This window comes from Mirounga angustirostris, unplaced genomic scaffold, assembly GCF_029215605.1.
Source record: "Mirounga angustirostris isolate CCGP_5_RB_7025 unplaced genomic scaffold, mMirAng1.0.hap1 SCAF_14, whole genome shotgun sequence".
Classification (NCBI taxonomy): Eukaryota; Metazoa; Chordata; class Mammalia; order Carnivora; family Phocidae; genus Mirounga; species Mirounga angustirostris.
The window spans coordinates 14,688,704-14,709,626 of record NW_026991722.1 but is presented as its reverse complement, the minus strand read 5'-3'; the positions used below and the strand labels follow the sequence as shown (position 1 = coordinate 14,709,626).

At 43.9% G+C, this 20,923-nt stretch overlaps 1 protein-coding gene across 7 annotated transcripts in view; it reads left to right on the top strand.

Moving 5' to 3' along the window:
* Nucleotides 1-17,733: 17,733 nt before the first annotated feature.
* Nucleotides 17,734-20,923, top strand: part of CDH20 (cadherin 20) — a 204,283-nt gene continuing 201,093 nt past the window's right edge. For 3 of the 7 annotated variants that reach the window (XM_064578803.1, XM_064578799.1, XM_045886612.2), the window contains exon 1: nt 17,744-17,884. The gene's annotated coding sequence lies outside the window, so the exon portion shown is untranslated. Of the gene's footprint in view, nt 17,885-20,923 lie in introns of all 7 variants that reach the window. The other 4 variants (XM_064578804.1, XM_064578802.1, XM_064578800.1 and 1 more) reach the window with 3 other exon arrangements.

Sequence of the window (20,923 nt, the reverse complement as noted above, 5' to 3'; positions counted from 1 at the left end):
GTTGGAGTTATAGAAATGGTCACTCATTTTTTTTCCATTTATGTCTAACTTTGACAGGTTTCCTGGAGTCTCCAGAATGACCTGCTGCATCTCCATCCATCCCAGAGCATCTTGAGTCTTCAGAGAAGCCTAATTAAAACTGTGGTTAGAACAATCTTACTTTTAAGCATATCTTAGAGTCAAAGAAATGTTGTCACATAGAGACTATACAGGATGCCTAGGATCCTATTAACTCCAAATATAAGAGGATTCCTCATGTTTCTAAGTTTTTATTTAAATGACTCCGTTAATTTCCTACCACTGAATGCACATTATCAATATAATGTATTCAATGCATAGATTTATATTTTCCCCAAACTGTATTTCTAGAAATACGCCCTATCAATGTCTTATAAAATCCATATGCTCATATTCCATTTTATTTAAATCATCACTTGTTTTATCTTTATATTTCTATTTGTTTCATCCATCTTACTAGTACTTCTGGAGTCTAATAAATCACTCATAGTTTCCCACATTTAAGCTACACCAGGCTAACAAGACATTATTAACCTCACATCTTGTTTCCATGGTCTTTCTCTTGAAAAAGAACGTTCTTTCAAGTCACTTCTCTGTGCCTCTTCTTTCCCTGATAATCTTGCCTGCTTGAGTCCAAAAATATTTTTCTGCATGGTATTTGGGGAGATGAGATGTTTCATCCTTTTTCCCAACACTGTCCTGGATGAATGGGATCTCCTTGGGAACATTACACTCGCTTTATGCAGAAACCTGCTGTATAAAACAACATGTGACATCCCTAACTTTGCCCTACTTTTTTCTATTTCCTGCAGCTTTTAAAGGATGATTTGAATGTCCTCACTCTAAATCCCTCAACTCCTGTCTTATAAACACAAACCTTCTTTGACACTTCTTTGTGAAACTTCGCTGGTTTCCCTGTAAGAAATTCAGCCTTGATCTCCCCGTCCATCATCTCTCTGGTCACATTCCTCCTGCCCTCTGTCTCTTCCAGCTTTCCAAAACATTAGTTCTCCTGCAGACATTCCTTTCCATCAGGCAGGTAAAACGAAAGGCTTGCCCCCCAGTTTTCACATCCCACTACTCTCCTCACAGAGAATCATATGAAATCCAGTAACAACTCACCACCACTCATAGCCTGTAGCAAAACGTTTTGTTACATTTGCCCAGATTTCCCATAAGGCTCAACGTAAAATTTTCAACAAACAAAATTAACTATGTGTTCTCTAATAATGGCGTGTGAATGTCCGCTATTTCTCTATTTCTACATCTTTATTTTCATTTCTATTTAATTTTGCCTCTTTTAATCACTTTAAATGACACACCCAAACTCTTACTGTCCTTGCCCTCAGTGGATGCATCTCTGATGCTTTCCATTTTCTTACATTTTTTAGAATTTTCCCCTTTGTTTGGGGATCACACAGTCCGTTTCTCTGGCAAAATTCTTACACTTCAAATACTGACTCTTTTTTGCCTTATTACCAGTGGGACGCTGTCTACATATGTTAATATGGGATTTATGCTATCCTACTGTTTCTTTTCTATCTTTAAAATCTACCAGCCTGAAATAACTAGTTATTGCCTTGAAAAAAAAAATCTAAAATCCACAATACGACAAGGGCTATGACAACCTCTTATTGCTACAGTTTTTTTCCTCTCCACTATTGAGAGTAAAGATGGATGTCTTTCACTTTTGTATAGACTCTTCATACAATACAGTAACTTGGCTGGTACCCACCCTTTGAGTGTTCTTAGAGAAAAACCATGTTTGCTGATCCAAACGTTGTTCTCAGTCTAAACCTAATAAAATTCCCTCCTTTGGCACCTTCCCTTGTTTCTTCCATAAGACCAACATCAGTCATCGGTCTTCTGCCGCATAAACAGGATCTGTGGAAGTGTTAGAAACCTGTTTAACAGTCTTTGGTTTTGGCAAGCTTCCCATAGGCAGAATTCTCCCACAAATTCTTCAATCAGCACTCAAAATATCAACAAAATCAAGTTGCAATACCTGCCTTCTCCTCCTCCTCTCTACTGGGCATCTCAATTCTCTCCCGTGTGCCATGAAGGGCTGTGAACATTTGGCCACTCGGGCTTCAAAAATGCAGAGAGAAGCCATCTAAGTTGGAATTGTTTGCCATCCCTAAGAACTTGATCACACTGCTAACTTTGAGCTGTGAGTAAATGATATTTCAGAAGATACTATCAATAACATTCTTTATAGAAATGTTTCTTTTTTTAAGATTTTATTTTAAAGAGAGAGAGCATGAACAGGGGGGAGAGGGAGAATCAGGCTCCCCGTGGAGCAGGGAGCTGGACATGGGGCTCGATCCCAGGACCCCAGGATCATGACCTGAGCTGAAGGCAGATGTTTAACTGACTGAACTATCCAGGCGCCCTTATAGAACTGTTTTGATGGCAGAAAACTAACTGGCTTCCTTTAAAACACACACACACACATCCTCTACACAGTCAGACCCTCTCAGGTTATTCTCTCTTGCTGCTAATGCCAGTATTCTAAGTCTGGAGTATCTGGGCTTGACATTATGAGGTGAGCTGGGTGTGACCAGTGAAAACAGTGGATGACCAGGAGAATCCCAAGGAACAGGTGCCTCACAAGCTACCTGAGTCAGGACAAGGCCCAGCTGGCCCTTCTCTTGTGAAGAATCTATTCTTTCCGGCTCTCAGAGGTTGAAGGTCTCTTTGCCATTAAGTGCTTTACTTCTTTGGTCTTAATCCTGTCATTTCTCCACATCCTCTAATCTCAGAATGTAGCTCTTCCTGCTCTGGAAACAGTTCTTAAAAGTACTTCATTATTCACATGATCTCTTTCAGCACCATTTAATCTACTGGCGTTCTACAGTTGAGCACCCATTCTGTTCTCGCAAATCAGATGGATTTGCCATTGCTTGACTTCTTTTCTATCAACTTCATCCTATAGATAAATTCTTCCATTACTTGTTCTTTGATGATTCCTGTTATTCATGCTCTGATTTCTTCACTGCTTTCCTATACAAATAAGTGTCTTTCTGAACGCCTTTAGTCTCATGTCTTTGTGTTGGAAGCTTTCTCTCTCCTGCTTCATTACAGGTTCTATCGTTCCACAACCCTTTAGATGGAATTCTGGCTTATATTTTTTAATTCGACATATTCTAAAGTGAGATGATTCCACTATGGTGGAACTAACTAAATTTTCCAGATTCTACAAATTAATTTGGCTATTCTCTTAAAATTATAAGGAAAAAGCAATATTCACCCAGATGTCAGGAAATTTGTTTCAGACAATATTTACTTACTATCTCTGTCAGAACATACTTGTTTTGTGCTGGTCTCCACCTATCAATTACCAGTGTTGTGGTTGGACCAGCCCTTGTGGTTCGTATGATGACTGCTGGATGCCCTTCAACAACAGCCATCAGGAAACTTTGAAAAAATAAAAGGTTTATTACTTACAGGACCTGGAAATGACACAGCCCACCCGGGGCCACACAGTGAGGTCACAGGTAGAAAGCACACAGGCCTAGGGCTCTGCTTTTAACTGGGGTTGAAGGACCTAGGGTTTCTCAGGCTCACTCTTTATTGGTGAATTTAAAACACAAGAGTGGGAATTTAAGGCGCCAGAAAAACAAACAAACAAACAAAAACAGTGGCCCAAATGGTCAGTTAATCAAAATCAACCAAGATCTCTAAAACAAAGCAGGAGTTCGGGGGCAGGTTGGGGGGGGTGCAGCTGACCTGGCTCTTTATCTGGTCAGGTGACTGGCAATGTGTGTATTCAAGATATCCCTCTTTGAAGTGGATGCCTTGGCAATCAAGCTTAAGTCAGGCACTTGCCTTACCAAAAAAAAAAAAAAAAAAAAAAAAAGCCACCGCCAGAGCTTACACTGTAATACTGTACTAGGCATTTGGGATATACAGACACTACTCTCCCACACTCACAGGTTCAACATCTACCTGTGGAGCTAGCTGTGCAAAGAAACAACTACATCCAATGAAGCACGTACCGTCATGAAGGTAGGTCCAAGAGGTCTCCATTGGTAGAAGTGATCAAAGAGGTTCCAACAGAAGAGAAAAGCAAAGTGTTGAAGGAGGAGCCCATTTGCTAATCAGCAAGGCACAGAGCAAGTGGGAAAGTGGAAGGGAGAGAGCGTTCTAAGCAGAAAGAAAAAAAATCATGTTCAAAATCAAAGAAGCATAGAGAATAATGTATTTAGAGTACTACATGTGCTAACTGCCTTAACATAGATAAAGCCAACTATGCCAGCCTATCCACAACAACACCTGTCTGTGGAAAACCTAGCAGTTCTTGTTACCTCATTTCATCCTAACAACTTTGCAATAAAGGCATTATGTCCATTTTATGGATGAAGAAACTAAGGTTTAGAGATTTTTTTTTAATGTATCCAACCTCAATCAGCCATTAAACAGTAGAGTCAGAAATGAACCCAGCTGTGTCTAATTCCACAGCCCACACTTCTTCCACTACACCAGCATCTCTTCCAGATTCCATTCTGTAGTTGTTGGAGAGCCAGAATACAGTTTTATATAAAAGAGGAACTTGATCAGATTTGCCTTTTGGAGAAACTGGTTTGAGGAGGGATGAATTATAGGTAGGGAGTCCTTTAACAAAAACTATTTTGATAACCCAGGGAGGAGATGATGAGGACCTTAATTGGGATAGGTAGTTGTTAGAGTAGAAAAGAGGATGTAACTTCAAGAAACAGTTAGGATTTTGGATGGAGAGCCCATAATGACTGGCTGAGCCCTGAGGATGACTGAGAGGAAAGCATTTCAGGAATGTCTCTTGGATTTCTGACCTTATGATGTGGCGAACAGTTGTATCATCCTCAGAGACAGAGAAAAGTAATGGGTGAGAAAATGTGGGTTATGAATTTGGTTTCTTTCGCCAGACTGGCAATGCATGGGCCAGGCCAAGGTGTCCAGCAGGCAGGAAATCTGTAGCTGAGGCACAAGGGTATAAGAGTATCTGGCTCCGGGGGTCCCAAACAGACCAGGATCGGTCACTCGCCGCAGCAAAATCCAAAGGCAGAGAAAGGAGGGGTGGTAAAACAAGAAAGGAATTTATTTCAGTGATGCCAACATGGCAAAGACAGCAGACTAGTGTCTCAAAGACAGTCTCCAAAGTGCCGAAAATACTTCCAGGTTTTTATACAGAAAATGTGGGACAAAGGTCAGTGGGTACATGCAGGTGGGCAGTGGAGGTCAGGTCGATCATTGTCTTGGGGTCAATCACACGGGGTCTTGCTGGCTCAGGGCAGTCCTTATGGCTGGAGAGGGTGGTTTCAGTTCCCATCAGGGGATGCTCCCCCCGAGGCTTTTGCCTGAGTGAAGAGATACGCTAGAAAGAAGAACTTAATCAACTAGGAAGTACAGACTGAGGTCAAAATGGAGGTGGCTGATGTCCTCTTTCAAATCAGATGGGGGCTCAAGACTGAGGTCAGAGCTAGAGATAAAAAATGAGTAATCAGTGTATGTTTGAAGCCATGGATATGTAGAACGCTGACTAGAAAGCATACAAAGTTGGCGGGGGGCAACATATAAGAATAGAGCAGAAGAAGGAAAGTCATTAAAGGACCTTAAAGGCCACCATCAATGTAGGATGAGAAGAGGAGGGCAGAGCTGGAGACCCACAAAGAGGAGCGGTTCCTAGGGAAGAGGGCATGATAATGGTGCAGCCATGATGCTCCCCAATGATCCTGCATGTGTAATGCTCTCTCTTGAGTGTGGGCTGAATTCAGCAGCTTGCTTCTAACTAAAAGAACAGCAACGGTGAGGGAGGTTAGTTTATTAAAAGGTTGCCACGTACATCTGTGGCACTCGTGCTGGTGGAAGTCGGCTGCCATGTCATGACCCAGCCTTAGGGAAAGAGAAGCCAGCTGCCCCGTCAGGAAGCCTGCGGAGAACCCACGTGGTGACGTAGCAAAGTCTGCTAGGAGCCACTGGGAGTACACTTCCAAACAAATCCCCCCCGTTGAGCCCTAAGATAACTGCTGTCCTAGCCAACAGCCTCACTCTCACCTCTGGAGAGACCCTGCACCAGAACCACCAGCTTCGTCGTTTCTGGCCCCCTGATGCACGGAAACTAAAATAATAAATAGGTGTTGTTTTAAGCCACTAAGTTTGGGATAGTTTGCTGTGTAGCTACTGATAATGAATACAATCACCCTGCAAATACAGCCAAAAGTAAGACAGGACCAAAAGGACCCCTGCTCACTTAGCAGACACAACTTGTATTTTTGTTATGCGTACATCTGTCAATTCTGAGGGTTCATTCATCATTTTGGTAGTAGCTCCTGGCCTGTACGTAGCGCAGAGATGTGCACTAAAAGGCAGTACAGTGTAGTGGTAAAGGGCACAGGCTTTGGAACCAAATTCCTATGCCTCTGATTCCTGCAAAGCCTTGGGCATGTGACTTTACCTCTCTGGCTCTGGGGCCTTGATTCTTATGAAGGGTAGTAAAGCCTCTGTAGGGTTACGAGGAGGAATACATGAATTAGTGCAAGCCACGCTCTCAAAACGGCAGGTACTCCGTCAGCATTAGCTATTATCATTGTGGGTGCGGGCACGTGCAGAGAGAAAGAGAGAGAGAGGTCAATTTATATTCCCACATTGGCTAAACCGTCACCTCCACTGGCCACTCTTCATTTATTTTCAGTTCGATCATGTTTTCTCCCCTGAGGAACAGTTCCTTATTCAATACACTTACAGACCTGACCTTCTTCTTCCTTGGCTGAAGTTCATTATCATGTAAGCTCCACCCCAGGTTTCACTTCATACACCTTTAGAGCAGTCACTGACTTAATCCTAACCCTGAACCTAACCAACCCATCCCTAACCATAAACTTAATCCTATTGACAAGTGTTATAAAACCACACATCTAATTTCTTAATATGCAGGAATGCCACTACTGAACCCTGTCCTTATTCCACACCTTTGCCTGCTGACGCCTGGTGGAGCCGGTAGCAGTGAGTTACTTGCTTTACACATTGTATAAACGCACAGATGACCCTTCTTAGGTCCCCAAGGCTTCCTCCCTTTTCTCCTATTTACTCCAGGGCATATCTTATTCCTCTTCTCCCTTATTCTGACCTTTGGGATTCAGGTCCCATGTTCTACAGATTAATCTGTTTTACTGTGTTGGTTCTCTCCAGCTCATGACTGCCAAAGGCCCCTCCTTTCCTTTCTTCCACCCTGGACCTGCCTTTTTTGGGGCAATCAACTCTCATCTCCTTTGTTGAGCAGGACCTCTCTTCATCACGCTGTTGTTGACAGCTCATCTGGCTTCTCTCTACAGTATGTGCTGCCTTTCACTACTCTCTCTTCCCTCCTCATCAACCCTGCATTTTCCCCCAATTTCTGTGGCCCCTCGTACTATCTCAGCTTCCACCTCTAGGTGGCGCCCTTGCATCAGTAAGGGCAGCTAGGACGAGCTCTGTCCTCTCCTGTTTCATCCTGAGCTGCCCTCTCAGGCCCCGGCACCATATGGCCCTTCCTCCTCACAAAGATGCTACACCACTTATATAAAGAGATCATTGCTGTGCCCTTGTTCTCCACACCTGGAAGACTTCCACTAACAGCATATTTACTGGAATAATTTCTTAAGCTGCACCTGTAATCTGTTTGTCTTTGGACTCTGGTAAAAATCCGTTAACCTCAAAAAAAAAATCTGTTAACCTCTCAAAGCTTCACTGTAATCATCTGTGGGGATAATAATAATAGTAGGCACCTTCAACTGTGGTGATGCCGTTTAAATAACATAATATATGCAAATGCCGGCCCACAGTAAACAAGCAATAAATGCTGGGATTAGTATTGTTGGTGTCATCAGCCGCAGCAGATCTGCCATACACGAACGATACAGCCCTTTGTACGTTAGGGAAAAAACCCCTAAAATGTGGCTTAACACCATCTTCCCTGGGGTATGTATAGTTCTGTATCCCCAATTATGTCTTTTTCTTTTCCAAAAAGATCACCATCCCAAAAGAAGCTCTGATTGCTTCAATCCCACTATTTTATTTCTGGAAAGAATGGTGAGCATTTTTCATACTAAACATGCTAAGTAAAATCACAACAAACTTCTTCTAAGGGTCCTGTCCCTTGTTCTCCTAGAAGATCTCCAAAATAAATCCATTTTCTCTACTGGTCTGAAGCTTAACAACAAACTTCTTCCCGGGAAGAATCCAGTTTACGAACTATATTTCCCTTGGGTACATCCTACCTGAACTGACAGGCAGGGGGTCCAGCCCTGTAATAGTCTCTTGTTGCACAAGTGTTCCTGTCTCCTGTAAAAAGAATCCTCGCAGCGAACGCGCTTTTGATGGCACGTTTATGGCGCTCCCTCTCTCACAGACTTCCTAGACGTTCTTTACTTCTCTGTTTATTTCACTCCTAACTACCTAGGAGCTGTGTGAAAGGCAAAACAGGCCTCATTGGCTTCTTTTCCCCTTTTTAGTCTCTTGTTCCCTTACCTTTTGCACGTACCCAGCTCCTCCACGTTTTGCTGTTTCTGCTCCTTCCAAGTTCACACTGCAGTGGCCTCTAATCAGACTTACAAGTCATACCCAAAACCCTCCGTCACTAAACAGGGTACTTGTGCTGATTACTGACCCTGAGAGGCTGTAAGAACCAGACCCACCCCCAGCTCTAACTGCCCTCACCTGATCTTAGACCGCTTTCATAACAGAAGTCACATTGGCAACTTTGGGCTGGTATCTCTCACAGCTGACTCTATTCTGAGCTCCTGACAACCCTGGGAGTTAGTCTGATCAGATGTCAGATTTATAGATGAGAAAAATGCAAGCAAAAGAAATGAACTTGCCTGGGGTCCATTCAATGTGTAGAAACAGGGATAAATTCACAACCCCACATTTCCTATAAGAAAAGAGGGGGCCCTTTCCAAATATTCTCATTGGAACTGTTCTGGGCACACCGCTCTTGTGTAAAAAACATTGCAATTTCCATGCTTTTGTCTCTCTCCCCTCTGTGTCCCCCACACTGACAAAGCTCCCCAGCCCCCACCCCCCACAAGAGCGAGAATCAGACTAATTGCTTCTAAAAAGCTGATTTGTTCCAAGAATCCACACAAAAAGGAGAAACACCCAAATGCACATGGAGAGTAAAAATGGTATGACTTTGGACAAGTTCCCTTGACTCTATATACCTCAGTTTTTCTCCAACAGTAAGATGAGAGGGCCAGATTTGACTGTCTCTAAGATCCCTTATGTGCAAAAAATTCTGTGATTTTCTTCTTTTAACAATTGTACAGACGATATTAAAGGAAATATTTCAATCTCCTTTCTTGACAAAGACAACATTAAAAAGCATAAATACACACAGATATTCATAACTCTTACTAATAACAGTAGGTAATCTTTAAGGTATGCTTACTATGTGCCCGATGGTGCTGAACAATTGTCATGGATTCTCTAATTTAATCCTCATAAGAACCCTGTGAGGTAGGTAGTACTATTCACACCCACTTTACAGATGAGGAAATGCAGGCATACAACAGGATTAAATAATTTACTCAAAATCACTGGGTAATAGCAGAGCCAAGACTCCCAGGGCGCCCCCTTAGCCACCACACTCTCCTGCTTTTGCTTTCTTAATGTTTTTTAGAGAGAGAAAAATATGTAATTAGTGGCTATTAATTTTCCAGTGTAATACAGCATTAATGCTCTCATTTAAGTCATCTACAACTTCCCTTTAATACGTTATCAATAAGCATATTTAGAGCTGTTTCGTGCACTTATTTGTTGCCTAAGGATTTCAGAATAACGTCAAGAATAACAAATAGTTTTTACTTACAAAGGGACTTGCAAACTGAGTTTCCATCATCTGCAAAACCTCTCCACATAAAATTAGTCATCCTATTTTATACTTTATTTTTAGGCTGCTTTATGTTCTCTTAACATTTGGTTAAACATCAAAATTCACAGCAATCTATCTGTATGTGAGGACTTACCACAGCCTCAAAAATTAATTTATACTCCATGCTAATTTTAGGAATTAGTGTATTTTTAAATAACATGCACCTTGCCCAGCTCTTAAAGGATTTGTTATGAATAAGAAGTGATTATTACGCATATGTGTCATGCTGAGTGTACATGCGAATTTAACAGTGAATATATTTCAAGCATTTTTTTCTGTCATTTACTCTATGAGGAAGCATCAAAACGAAAATAATAAGCCAAACCCACACACTGCTAAAACAAAGAAATTCCCACTCCAGTTACTGGCAACTTACATTTTTTATGTGAAAATAACTTAATATTATATTACCCTCATTTTTTAAATTATTAATCCTCTCACATGACACCCGTCATACAAATAATAACGAAAGGAAGAGAAATTATTTAAATGCATTCTTCTAAAAGATATGCCCCTTGAAAATGAATTATAAAAATGACAATTTAAACATGACTGTTTTGTCTCAGCAAAGCACAAACTGGGTGACTCGAACAAGGTTATAGACACACACTGTGATTTTTGAGCATTCATGCTGCGTTTCACAACTCTTGAGATGCTAGCGTCACGTCGAGGAGTACAGTCTGAGGGACTGCAGAGGAAGCTTAATTTAAAACCATCAGCCCCCTCACTGCACAGTGTGACATAATCAAAGAACATACACTCTGAACTTCACACCGCTAATGCGGTCACATCTATTGCATTCAGACCAAGAGGTGGAATTTTATAACAAAACCTATTTCTATATTTGAATCTAGGACATCACACAAGACATAGCTCATGGAGTCCGGGGCATCACATACTCCAATATATGATAATAAAGCCGAAGTAGTAAGCATGCTGGTTATCCTTCTGGATTAGTTTTCTATTGCTGTAATTACTGCATCGTTAGTGGCTTTAAACAGCACCAATTCACAATCTCACAGTTCTGTCAGAGGTCTGTGTCCCACTGGGATAAGATCAGGGTGCCAACAGAGCCGTGCTCCCCTCCAGAGGCTCCCAGAGAGAGAATTTCCTTGCCTCTTCCAGCTTCCAGAGGCTACTCCCATTCTTCCGCTTACAGCCCCTTCCACCATCTTCAAAGCCAGCAATGGCCAGCAGAGTCCTCACATCGTGTTACTCTGCCTCTGCCTTTTTTGTCTGCCTTTTCCACTTTTAAGGACCCTTGTGATGACATCGAGCCCCCTTGGCAAATCCAGGATAATCCCCCAACCGAATGTCAGTTGATTAGCACCCTGAGTTCCGCTTTGCCATGTAACCTAACACAGTTATGGGTTCTGAGGATTAGAACCCGAATGCCTCTGAGGGACCATGGCCAGCCCATCCTCGAAACAGTTAAAAGGAAACCTTGATAAAATGCCCTAAAGTTCACGTGTGTTTTACTCAGACCTCAGAGGAGATGTGTTCTAGCCATGAGGTTTTCCAGCTGTACCCACCATCGGCTCCACCAGATTTTTATCTTCTCAGACATTTTATAACCAGAAGTCATCTTCAACCCCAGACATGCTCTCTTTCCCGATGCCAATTAATAAGGGACATAGAGAATCTTCATACTTTGCCTACCAAACTCCAGCACAAGCCAGAATCAATATTTTGCGATTCCTCATCTTCTCTGACACCCCACATCAATTGTTTTTTATTCCATTCAGCAAACAATTATCTAGTGCCAACAAAATGCCTGGCACCGTGCTAGGTATGGAGACACAAAGAGAAAGATGCAAACTATGCTCTTGAGGAGCTCAATGTGTGTGTATCACATACATACATGCATATGCATGTGTGTGTACATGAAGGTGTGTATGTGTATATGCATGTACCTATCTGTGCATCCATGTATGTACTGCACTATGCCTCTGTGTGTGTGTACGCGCGTGTGTGTGTGTGTTTATGAGAGAGAGACAGAAAGGGAAGGCTGCTGAGACAAGAAACATGCAGGAGAGGCAGATAAAAAGACATTATTTCAATGTAATGTTGACACACCTGCCACACTGCTTTTCTACCTCTCCTCCCCTCTCAGGTCCTGCTGCCACATTCCTGGCTCAGGCCATTATCACATCTTGCTTCAGCTGCTGCAAGTCTCCCAGCTTGTCCCCATCCCATCAGTCCCCCACCTCCAAACGCCACACACAAATATAAACACAGCCGCAGTTAGGTCACTCCCTGGCTCAAAAGCAACACCTTCCTCCTGGCCTATGTTATAACATATACGTTTCTCCACATGGCATCTGAGGCCCTCTGGACGCCACCTACCCTTCTAGATGTATCTCCTTTTAATGTCATGTGTACTTGGACTAACTGCAGTCACAGCAGTCCCTCAAAATCACCCTGTGCTTTCCCAGGCCTCTCCCTCTGACCACTGGGAATCCCCCCTTCCCCCATATCCAAGCAATGTCCAGTCTTCAGAACCCGACCAACCAGCACCCCTTCCATTAAGCATTCTTCTGTCCCATTCTTCTATCTCCACTGGAAAAAAAAAAATCTCTCTCTAATTGGGCTTCCCACAGCACTCCATTTTTTATTTTTTAATAGAAACTATCCATTTCTGCCTTAGATCTTTTACTTTGCTAAATATCAAGGCCCTTCTCCCAGATTATAAACTCCCTGAGAGTAGTCACTGGTTTATTTATAATAACTAGCACAGCATCTTGTCCACAGCAAGGATACTGTATTCAAGTCTGTCAGATTCGACTGAATGGATCAGCAGCGTCAACTTCCAGAATGTTGTCACAAGCACTGAATGTTTCTACAGCTAGTTCTCCTTGGAGGTGATGGTGGTGGGGTGCGTTTACCTCCCACCAGAATCACAAACACAGTGAAACAGACAGGAACTGACAGGCATCAACTGTGAGGGAACCAATTTCTTCTGAGAATGACAGAAAATCACTGATTGATTAACCTACAAATTCAGAGGACAGATAAATGCACATGTTACACCAAAACAAAAGTAAAGTAACACAGAACTGCAAATGGCCTTAGTAAAATCAGTACAGAGAATCATCTGACTCGTACATCAATGCTCCAGAGAAGAACGAACCTGTAGATGAACAGGAATTGCTGGTTTTGTGAATATGTGTGCGTGTTTTTATTTTAACAACTGTTCTGTAATGAATATTTAAGGTAAGACAGGCTATGAAGCCGCAAAAGTGTTTTTAATGTGTCACTGTCATCAGTTCTACTAAGTAATTACCATTACAAATCCAAAAAATATCTTGAATGGATAATACTGATAATCTAGATCATGGAATTGCATTGGAAGAGTATTAGCTGACTCAGGAGACTAATTATAAGGAGGTATTGAGCTGCTTACCACTCATCTCAATTGTAAAACCATAAACCACACTGGATGGGCAGTGGCTGCCAATCAGGGTCAGGGTGGGGTAGCAAAAATAACATTGAACGAGGGTCAAGAACCCCAGCTCTGTCGTTAGCTTGGTGACCTTGGGAGCTCTTAATAAAGATCATCCCATAGGAAAAAAGCAGATCCCTTCCTTAGAGAAATACAACCATGCTCTCCGCTGAAGCTGCTCATTCACAGAAAACACCCTTAAAATGCAGAAAGATTAAACACACACACACACACACCACATTCACTCACCTTTCCCAGACTAATACCTCCTTGCTTAATGGGCCAGTTTAGTACTACTAAACCAGATGATTATAATTTGAGCAAGTGTTATCCATCCGTGTCCTAAATAACAGTAGCTGACATAAAAATGATCAACCTGCTTTCTCACCCATAGAATTTATCAGCCAGAGGTCAAGGCTAAAGTTACTATATTTATTTCTGAATCTACTTTTGACCAATAATAATAGTATCATTACATGGTATTTTTAAATTTCCAAAGCCCCTGTTAACTATTTCATTTAATCCTAATAGCCCAGGAAAGTCAACGGGACACATTTTCTGAAGTGTGCACGATTGGTGTTGGTAGGCTTCCTGAGTGCCTCCCACTAAGCTAAATTTGGGGATACAAAAGTGATTAAGACAAGGTTCCTGATTTCAGGTTGCTCTTGGTTAGTGGTAGAGACAACACATTGTGTTCTAATTATTTCTTTGTGCATCTTAGACGTCCTAGGGGAACACAAAGAAGAGGATTGTATTTCTGCTGGAAAAAGAAGTGTGTGTGGAGGGGGTAGGGAGGCTGGACAGAGAGAGATGTAAAAGTTGGCTTTACTGAGAAGGTGACTTTGTCACTGGATCAAAGTTCCCATTCTATCTGTTTCTAGGAGAAGCTCAGAGTGCTACTGAATCTCTGTGAGCTTGATATTCCTCGTCAATTAAATATGGAAACAATGCTGAATTTACAAGGAGGATGGAATTACTTGGAGGATAGAATGAGACAGCATATGGGAGAGCAATCTGTAAATAGCAAATACCCAATAAATACAGTATTATTATTTCCACTTTGCAGAGGTGCTAACTTGGCTGGCTCAAAAGGTGAATGGCTTGCCCAAGACTGCCGCACACTCCCAAACCACTGTCCTACCTCAGACTCTCGAAGTCCTCCCCCAACACTGCCCACTGAACTGTGGGGGACATATGGAAAGCACTCATCCTGGTAACATTTGATGGGCCCTAAAATCATGTTAACATATTCATATAAATAAACATTCCAACATCTGAAGACTTTTCTGTGATATATTGCCTCTAAATCCTAAGAGGATACTCTATAAAAGAAAGATCCAACAGAGCATTGTAAGGGAAGAATCATGATGGGGAAAATCTTAAATATTTAATACAGGGATAAAACAGTATATACTTTTTTTTACAAAGGATTTTAAACTACCCAAAGTTTCAGAGAATAAAATATGGCAGACACTCAACTGTTTTAAGTGATTTGACTGTGAACTTCAATAGAAAATGTCTGAATAGAAATGTGCCTTGCATTTAATAGGTACTCAACAACTGTTGAATTGAGAGATTTAGCCTGATCATTTTTACTCCTAACACTGTAATATTAAAATTTCTCCCCTCGTGTATCTATAAACCTTGCTTTAAGCAAACCTATCATAGTCCATTGTTGAGTTCTTCAAAGATTATATTTTATTTAAATCTGATGAAGTCTCATCCATATAAATACGTATATATACAATTGTTCCTCCCTTATTAATAATGGGTCTAGAAAATCTTAAGTAAAAAAATGTGTATTTTTGTATATTATACAGCATGTGTTGGTAGATGGAAATATTCAGACATTCATGGGAAATTCAGAAATAGCAGTATTTTCTGAAGGCATCCATCTCTTAGTCAAGGTTCTCTAGAGAAACAGAACCAATAGGTGACAGATAAATAATAAGGAATTGACTCATGCAATTATGGAGGCTGGCAAATCCAAAACCTGCAGAGCCAGTTCCAAGGCCATCAGGCAGGAGAATTCTCTTATTCAGAGGGTCAGCCTTTTTATTCTATTCCGGACTTCAGTGGCCCACCCACTTTGGGAAGAGCAATCTGCTTTATTTAGTCAACCAATTTAAATGTTACTCTCACCCAAAACACCCTCAGAGAAACACCCAGAATAACGCTGACCAAATATTCAGGCACCCTGTGGCCCAACACGGTAACACACTAAGCTAAGCACACCATGCCCCCCCACCAAAAACAAAACAAAAACCCTGTTTTGTTTTGTTTTTTTTCTCTAAATTTTGGTAGGAAATTAAGCACCACGGAGAAATCACTTCAACAAAACACAAAGATACCGGTTCTCTTTTTATTTTTTTTAATTTTTTATTGTTTTGTTAATCACCATACATTATATCATTAGTTTTTGATGTAGTGTTCCATGATTCATTGTTTGTGTATAACACCCAGTGCTCCATGCAGAGCGTGCCCTCTTTAATACCCACCACCAGGCTAACCCATCCTCCCACCCCCCTCCCCTCTAGAACCCTCAGTTTGTTTTTCAGAGTCCATCCTCTCTCATGGTTCGTCTCCCCCTCCAATTTCCCCCTCCTTCATTCTTCCCCTCCCGCTATCTTCTTCTTCTTTTTTTTTTTTAGAGAAGAAGGCAGTATAAGCTCTTGGGGACCTGAAGACTCTGGCATATTGATTAGGATGCTTTGAATCAAAGTTCATCTTCCCCAACTCCCCTCATTATATATACTACTTACCTTTCTGAGCCACACCTTCCTCATCTATTAAAATGGAAAAATAATAGTGTGTCCTCAATAGAGTAGTTGGAAAGATTAAATGAGATGATTCCTGTAATGCATCTGTCTGTCACATAACAAGTTCTCAATAAACACTGACTGCTGAAATAATAGTTACTGTTACAACTGTGAGTTCCAATTCTAGGCCTCGCTGAAACCTATCAAATATGGCTCAACTGCCTTAACCGGGGTATTTATTAATTTGGGAATTGTATCAGTTACTTATACACATACTTTTATCAGTTGTGGATACATAGATTATTCGGCCACAAGTACAAGTCAAACATTTAGTAACCAATCAATTCAATCAAAATAAGTTTCTGTATTTAGAAAATTGGTGATGTGGGGGGAGGTTAGAAATCCTAGAAGCAATGCCCCTTAAGACTGTAAAGAGAGAGAGAGATGTGGATGCAGAACTGGGCAGAGATTCCCCTCTACCCACTGACTAAATCTAAGTTGTGGTCAATAACTTGGGAAGAACTTGGCATTGGAGGGTAGGAGGCAGGACAAAGGAGAGGCTGTCTCTCCTGTCGACCTTATCTGACCCCACAACCAAAAAGCTTGGACTGTAAAGAGAAACTGCCTTCTGGAATGACTTTGTCATAGTTACTGTGTGATTCAGAAGGCTCTCTTCACCAGAGGATGGTCTCAGCTTCCTCCTCTGAAACTGTTGCCAGGCAGAGAACTCTGTCCCATCTCTACTTCACCCAAAGGCTTAAAATCCCCACTGGTATGAAGACAAAGGAAGAAAATGACAGCATTTGGAGAAATTCTTAAAAGTAAATGAGAGGTTTTCCTCTCCCTCTGCCATCTCTCCCCACTCCTCCTCCTGAAAATTATGTCTGTTGCATCCTCAAGGTCAAGGTTAAACCCAGGTTGATATTCATCTTCTTTCTGATCCTGTTTGCCTATCTTTTCCAGTTCTCATTAACTGCCTCTTCCAGAATCCATAATCTACGCAGAACAAGTCACTTCAACTTCAGGGGGAGTTTGGGGGTAGATACATCCCTCCTGTCCCCAGGACTACCTACTTCCTTTCCTCTTGCTCCTTCTCAACATTTCCTTACTCTCTCAGCCAATAGAGGAGTTTAAACATTTAAATGTGGTATCTAAACTGCATTTGAAGAATTAACCCATTTTGCCCCTCACTGCTCTAAACCCCAGGGTGCCAACCGGACTCTAATTGCTTTCATCTGGTGGGGTTCCAGACAGCTCCTCAGAAGGAAAGAGCGCACATTCCTGGCACCAATTGGCTAATTCAATTTACTTCCACGGCATTAGCCTCTGTCAGAATATTCATGAGCAGGGGAATGAGGACCCGCGGCACAGGCAGGCGGCAGCCACTCGGGCTAGGGAAGGCGCGAGGGAGGGGAGGCGGACCACGCGCCGCGCTCCGGGGACGGTGACCGCGACGAGGCGGCTCTTCTCCCCGGCCGGGCCGAGCGCAGGGGGGCCGTGGGAAGGCGGGGCAGGGCATCTGCGGGGTTGGCGCGCCTGGCATTGCCGCCCAACTCCTGGCGACCGCGCGGAGACTTTGCGAAAGATCTGAAGGCAGAAAAGCTGTGACACTTTTGATAGAGGGGGTAGGGGGGTGGGGGGCGGGGGCACGTCACAAGCGGGGGCGAAGGGACCCAGCGGGACACCTGCCGCCCGGCGGGGTTGGCACCGATGTGAGCTGGACGCCTGCCCCGAAGCAATCTGGACCGAACGTCCCCGGAGAGTCGCCGGCCGTACCAGGTAAAGGGGAGTGCTCGGGTGGGGCCCCGCGCGTTTGTCCCCAGGCTCCGGAAGCGGGGCGGCGCAGGGCTCCGGGTGCCCGCTCGCTCCCTGCAGCCGTCCCCCGGCGCTGCGCTCGGTCCCTCTCCGCGCCATGCTCTCCCGGCAGGTACCAGCCGCCGCGCAAGCCTGCGGGCCGGTCGGAGTTGGACTTCCTCGGACTTTGGGGGAAGGGGATGTGAAGGGGCTTCCCGAGCTGGGAAGCTGCTTTCCGGGGCAGGGAGCTGGGGCGCAGCGGGGCAGACGGAGGACGCTGCGCGCTGGTGGCGGGGGCTGCGCGCGCGGGGGCATGGGGACGGATGACCCAAGAGCGCGACTCGCGGCGGCGCTGGGCCCCGGCTTCGCTCTCATTTGCCCCGAGGGCGGCAACGCCTCCCTCTGGCTGCCGATGGACGAGGGCTGGCTGCGTCCCCAACTCGGGGATGTGCGCCGGGAAGGGGGACCGGAGACCAGGGCTTGGGGGTGGCTCAGGCGCCTGCGGGGCCGATCGCAGTCCGCGCCTCTCGCCGCGTCCCCGCTCGAGCTCAGCCGTGGGAGGAGAATGTAGTGGTGGGGTCCCCGCCACCTGCCGGACATCTCCAACTGCCCGGATTTCCTGGCTCCGGGCCCTGACACTCCCAGGGAAAGCTCTGAATTGCGCGCGGGGTGTTTGGGTTTTGCTCGTTGTGGTGGCCGTGGGGTGAGAGCTGGGGTGACGAGGCTGCTAGGAGGTCGGATAGGGTGAAAGTTGCAGATTTGTAAAAGAAACGCTAACGCGGAGTCCCAGCTCGCCCTTAGCAACAGGAGAGACTGTGGGCTGGACTTACGCTGAAGCAGGAGACGCGGCCTGGCTATCCACCTCGGGGGCGGGCGGTGGGGGGTGGAACCTGGAGCGCAGCCTGGAGGCATTGCCAGAGCCTTTTTTGTGCTGAGACCTGGCAGAGAGAGAGAGAGAGAGAGAGAGAGAGGGAGAGAGAGAGAGAGGGCTGGCAGCAGAACACCTGGGGGTTGGGGGGAGGGTTGAATCCTGGTGGATTCAGGCTTTACTATGCCTTTATTATTGCCATTGTCATTACTATTACTATTGCTGCTGTTGTTACTGGCACAAGGGCCAGGAAGTATTTTGTCTTCGGACTGTTAATAGGTCGCCTGGAAACTGAGTCTGCCCCTCCCCAAATAAAATGTCCCCCAATCCCTGCTAGTCTCTGATGTCCTTCCACCAAAGAAAATTACCTCTCAGAGCTGTGGTGGTGTCAGGGACACACAGCTAAGGAATCCGAGCGACTTAAAAACGACAGAACCAAGAAGTCGCAACTGTATACTCTGATTGCACCAATGCTACAGACTGTACTTTTATCAGCTCACCTTGCCCAGCCGTATCTGGCTGGGGAGCAGGGTAGACAGTGCCAATTGGGAACCCCATCCGTGACCCAGCGTTTTCCTTTCATGTATTTATACAATCTGGAAATTAATTTTTATTTTCGGGTGACCCTCGCAGCCCCACTGGCCATGTGACCTGGCAGGGGCAGGCTTCGGTTCCCAACACTGGAGGCAGCCACAAGGGCACCTGCGGTTGCCTCCTCTTGGCTTGGCCCCTGGTGAGAGCTGGCCAGCTGATGATGGAGAAAACAGGGCAAGAGTGCGGGAGAACAGTGTGTCAGAGCTAAGCCAAGTAGAGGAGGTGAGGTCAACTGTCATCACTTCCTGCCAGAGCAAAAAAAGAGACAAATGAGGAGCAAGTGGGAAGTAGTATAAATTGGAAAACCAAGCTCTCCGAGTCTACTTAAGGCTGTCGCCACTGACTTTGGTGTGACCTTTCCTTTCCAGTGCTTCTGATTCTCCCTATTTGCCAATGCACGAGTAGCCATGCTATTCTAATAGGACAGTTGTCGTGAGATGATCTAATTTCGTATCCAAAAAATGCTTGGAGCATCCTGGGAAAGGACAGTCTTTAAAATACGGGATTTTAATGTTTTGTTAAAAGTTTGCTACACTGCAGGTTACGGAGATACATTTTTAGCATGTGTGCCATGTGGCAGTGTAAAATTAAAATGGAAAAGGAAAGTATAAACATAAAAATGACTTAGCATTCTTGACATTCTTGTGCATACTTGTAGAAAAATTATCTTTCATTTGGGGAGAGTTGCCCGGGAATTTAATCAGTGTTTATACTACTGAAACGCCCCCTTCTACCTTTCTCCCCTGTAAAATTTTATGACCCAGTTCTCACAGGAAAGGCAATGCGAATGGAGTAAGTGCTGGGGGCTGAGAGACGAGATCCAAGGGTTGTTAGGGGAACCATCACATAGGGTTTGGAGACTGGAATGGGAAAAAAAAGATGCCATCATCCTCGCAGAGCAGGGAAATGTTCTTCTGGGAAAGAAAAAAAAAAAAAGTTGAGCAGTCCAGGGCAGCGGACCCAGCACTGGCTCTCGTCTGCTCTCACATTCAGGAAGGACACTCCATCAGTCCAAAAAGGGCTAACCAAGGTGCTTTATCCTCCTTCCTTCCATTAAGGTACTGCCTTTCTCTTGTCTAAGGATTGGCGGTAATTTCTCTATCCCTGCCTGTACAGTAGAATAGTCTTCTCTTGCCATTTCAAAGAGATTCAGACGTACTCTCTTAGCCCCTTATATATTTGTAAATATTCCCCAAGTTCTGAAGCTTCTCCAAGACATGCAACTGTTGGTGAATTTAAGTAAATAGTTGGAAGTAATCAAGGGAGCCACTGAAAAGTGGGTATGTTTTCCCCTAGTGGAGAAGTTACTGAATGCCTTTTGAGCTCGAAAATGAGCAGTTTAGAAAAGCAGGAGGGATTTCCTTGACTTCCCTCTACCCATAAACCAGCAGTTGTACTTTTACTTCCCTCATAGTAGTGAGCACTGTTTGCTTAAGCATTTTTTACAATTTTGGACTTAAAATGGGGTTTTGCCTGGTGGTGTTCTATGGAGAGAGGAAAAATGTAAAGAGAGACGGAAGGAAGAGCTGCAGGGGCTAGAACATAAATCAGCCAGAATATAT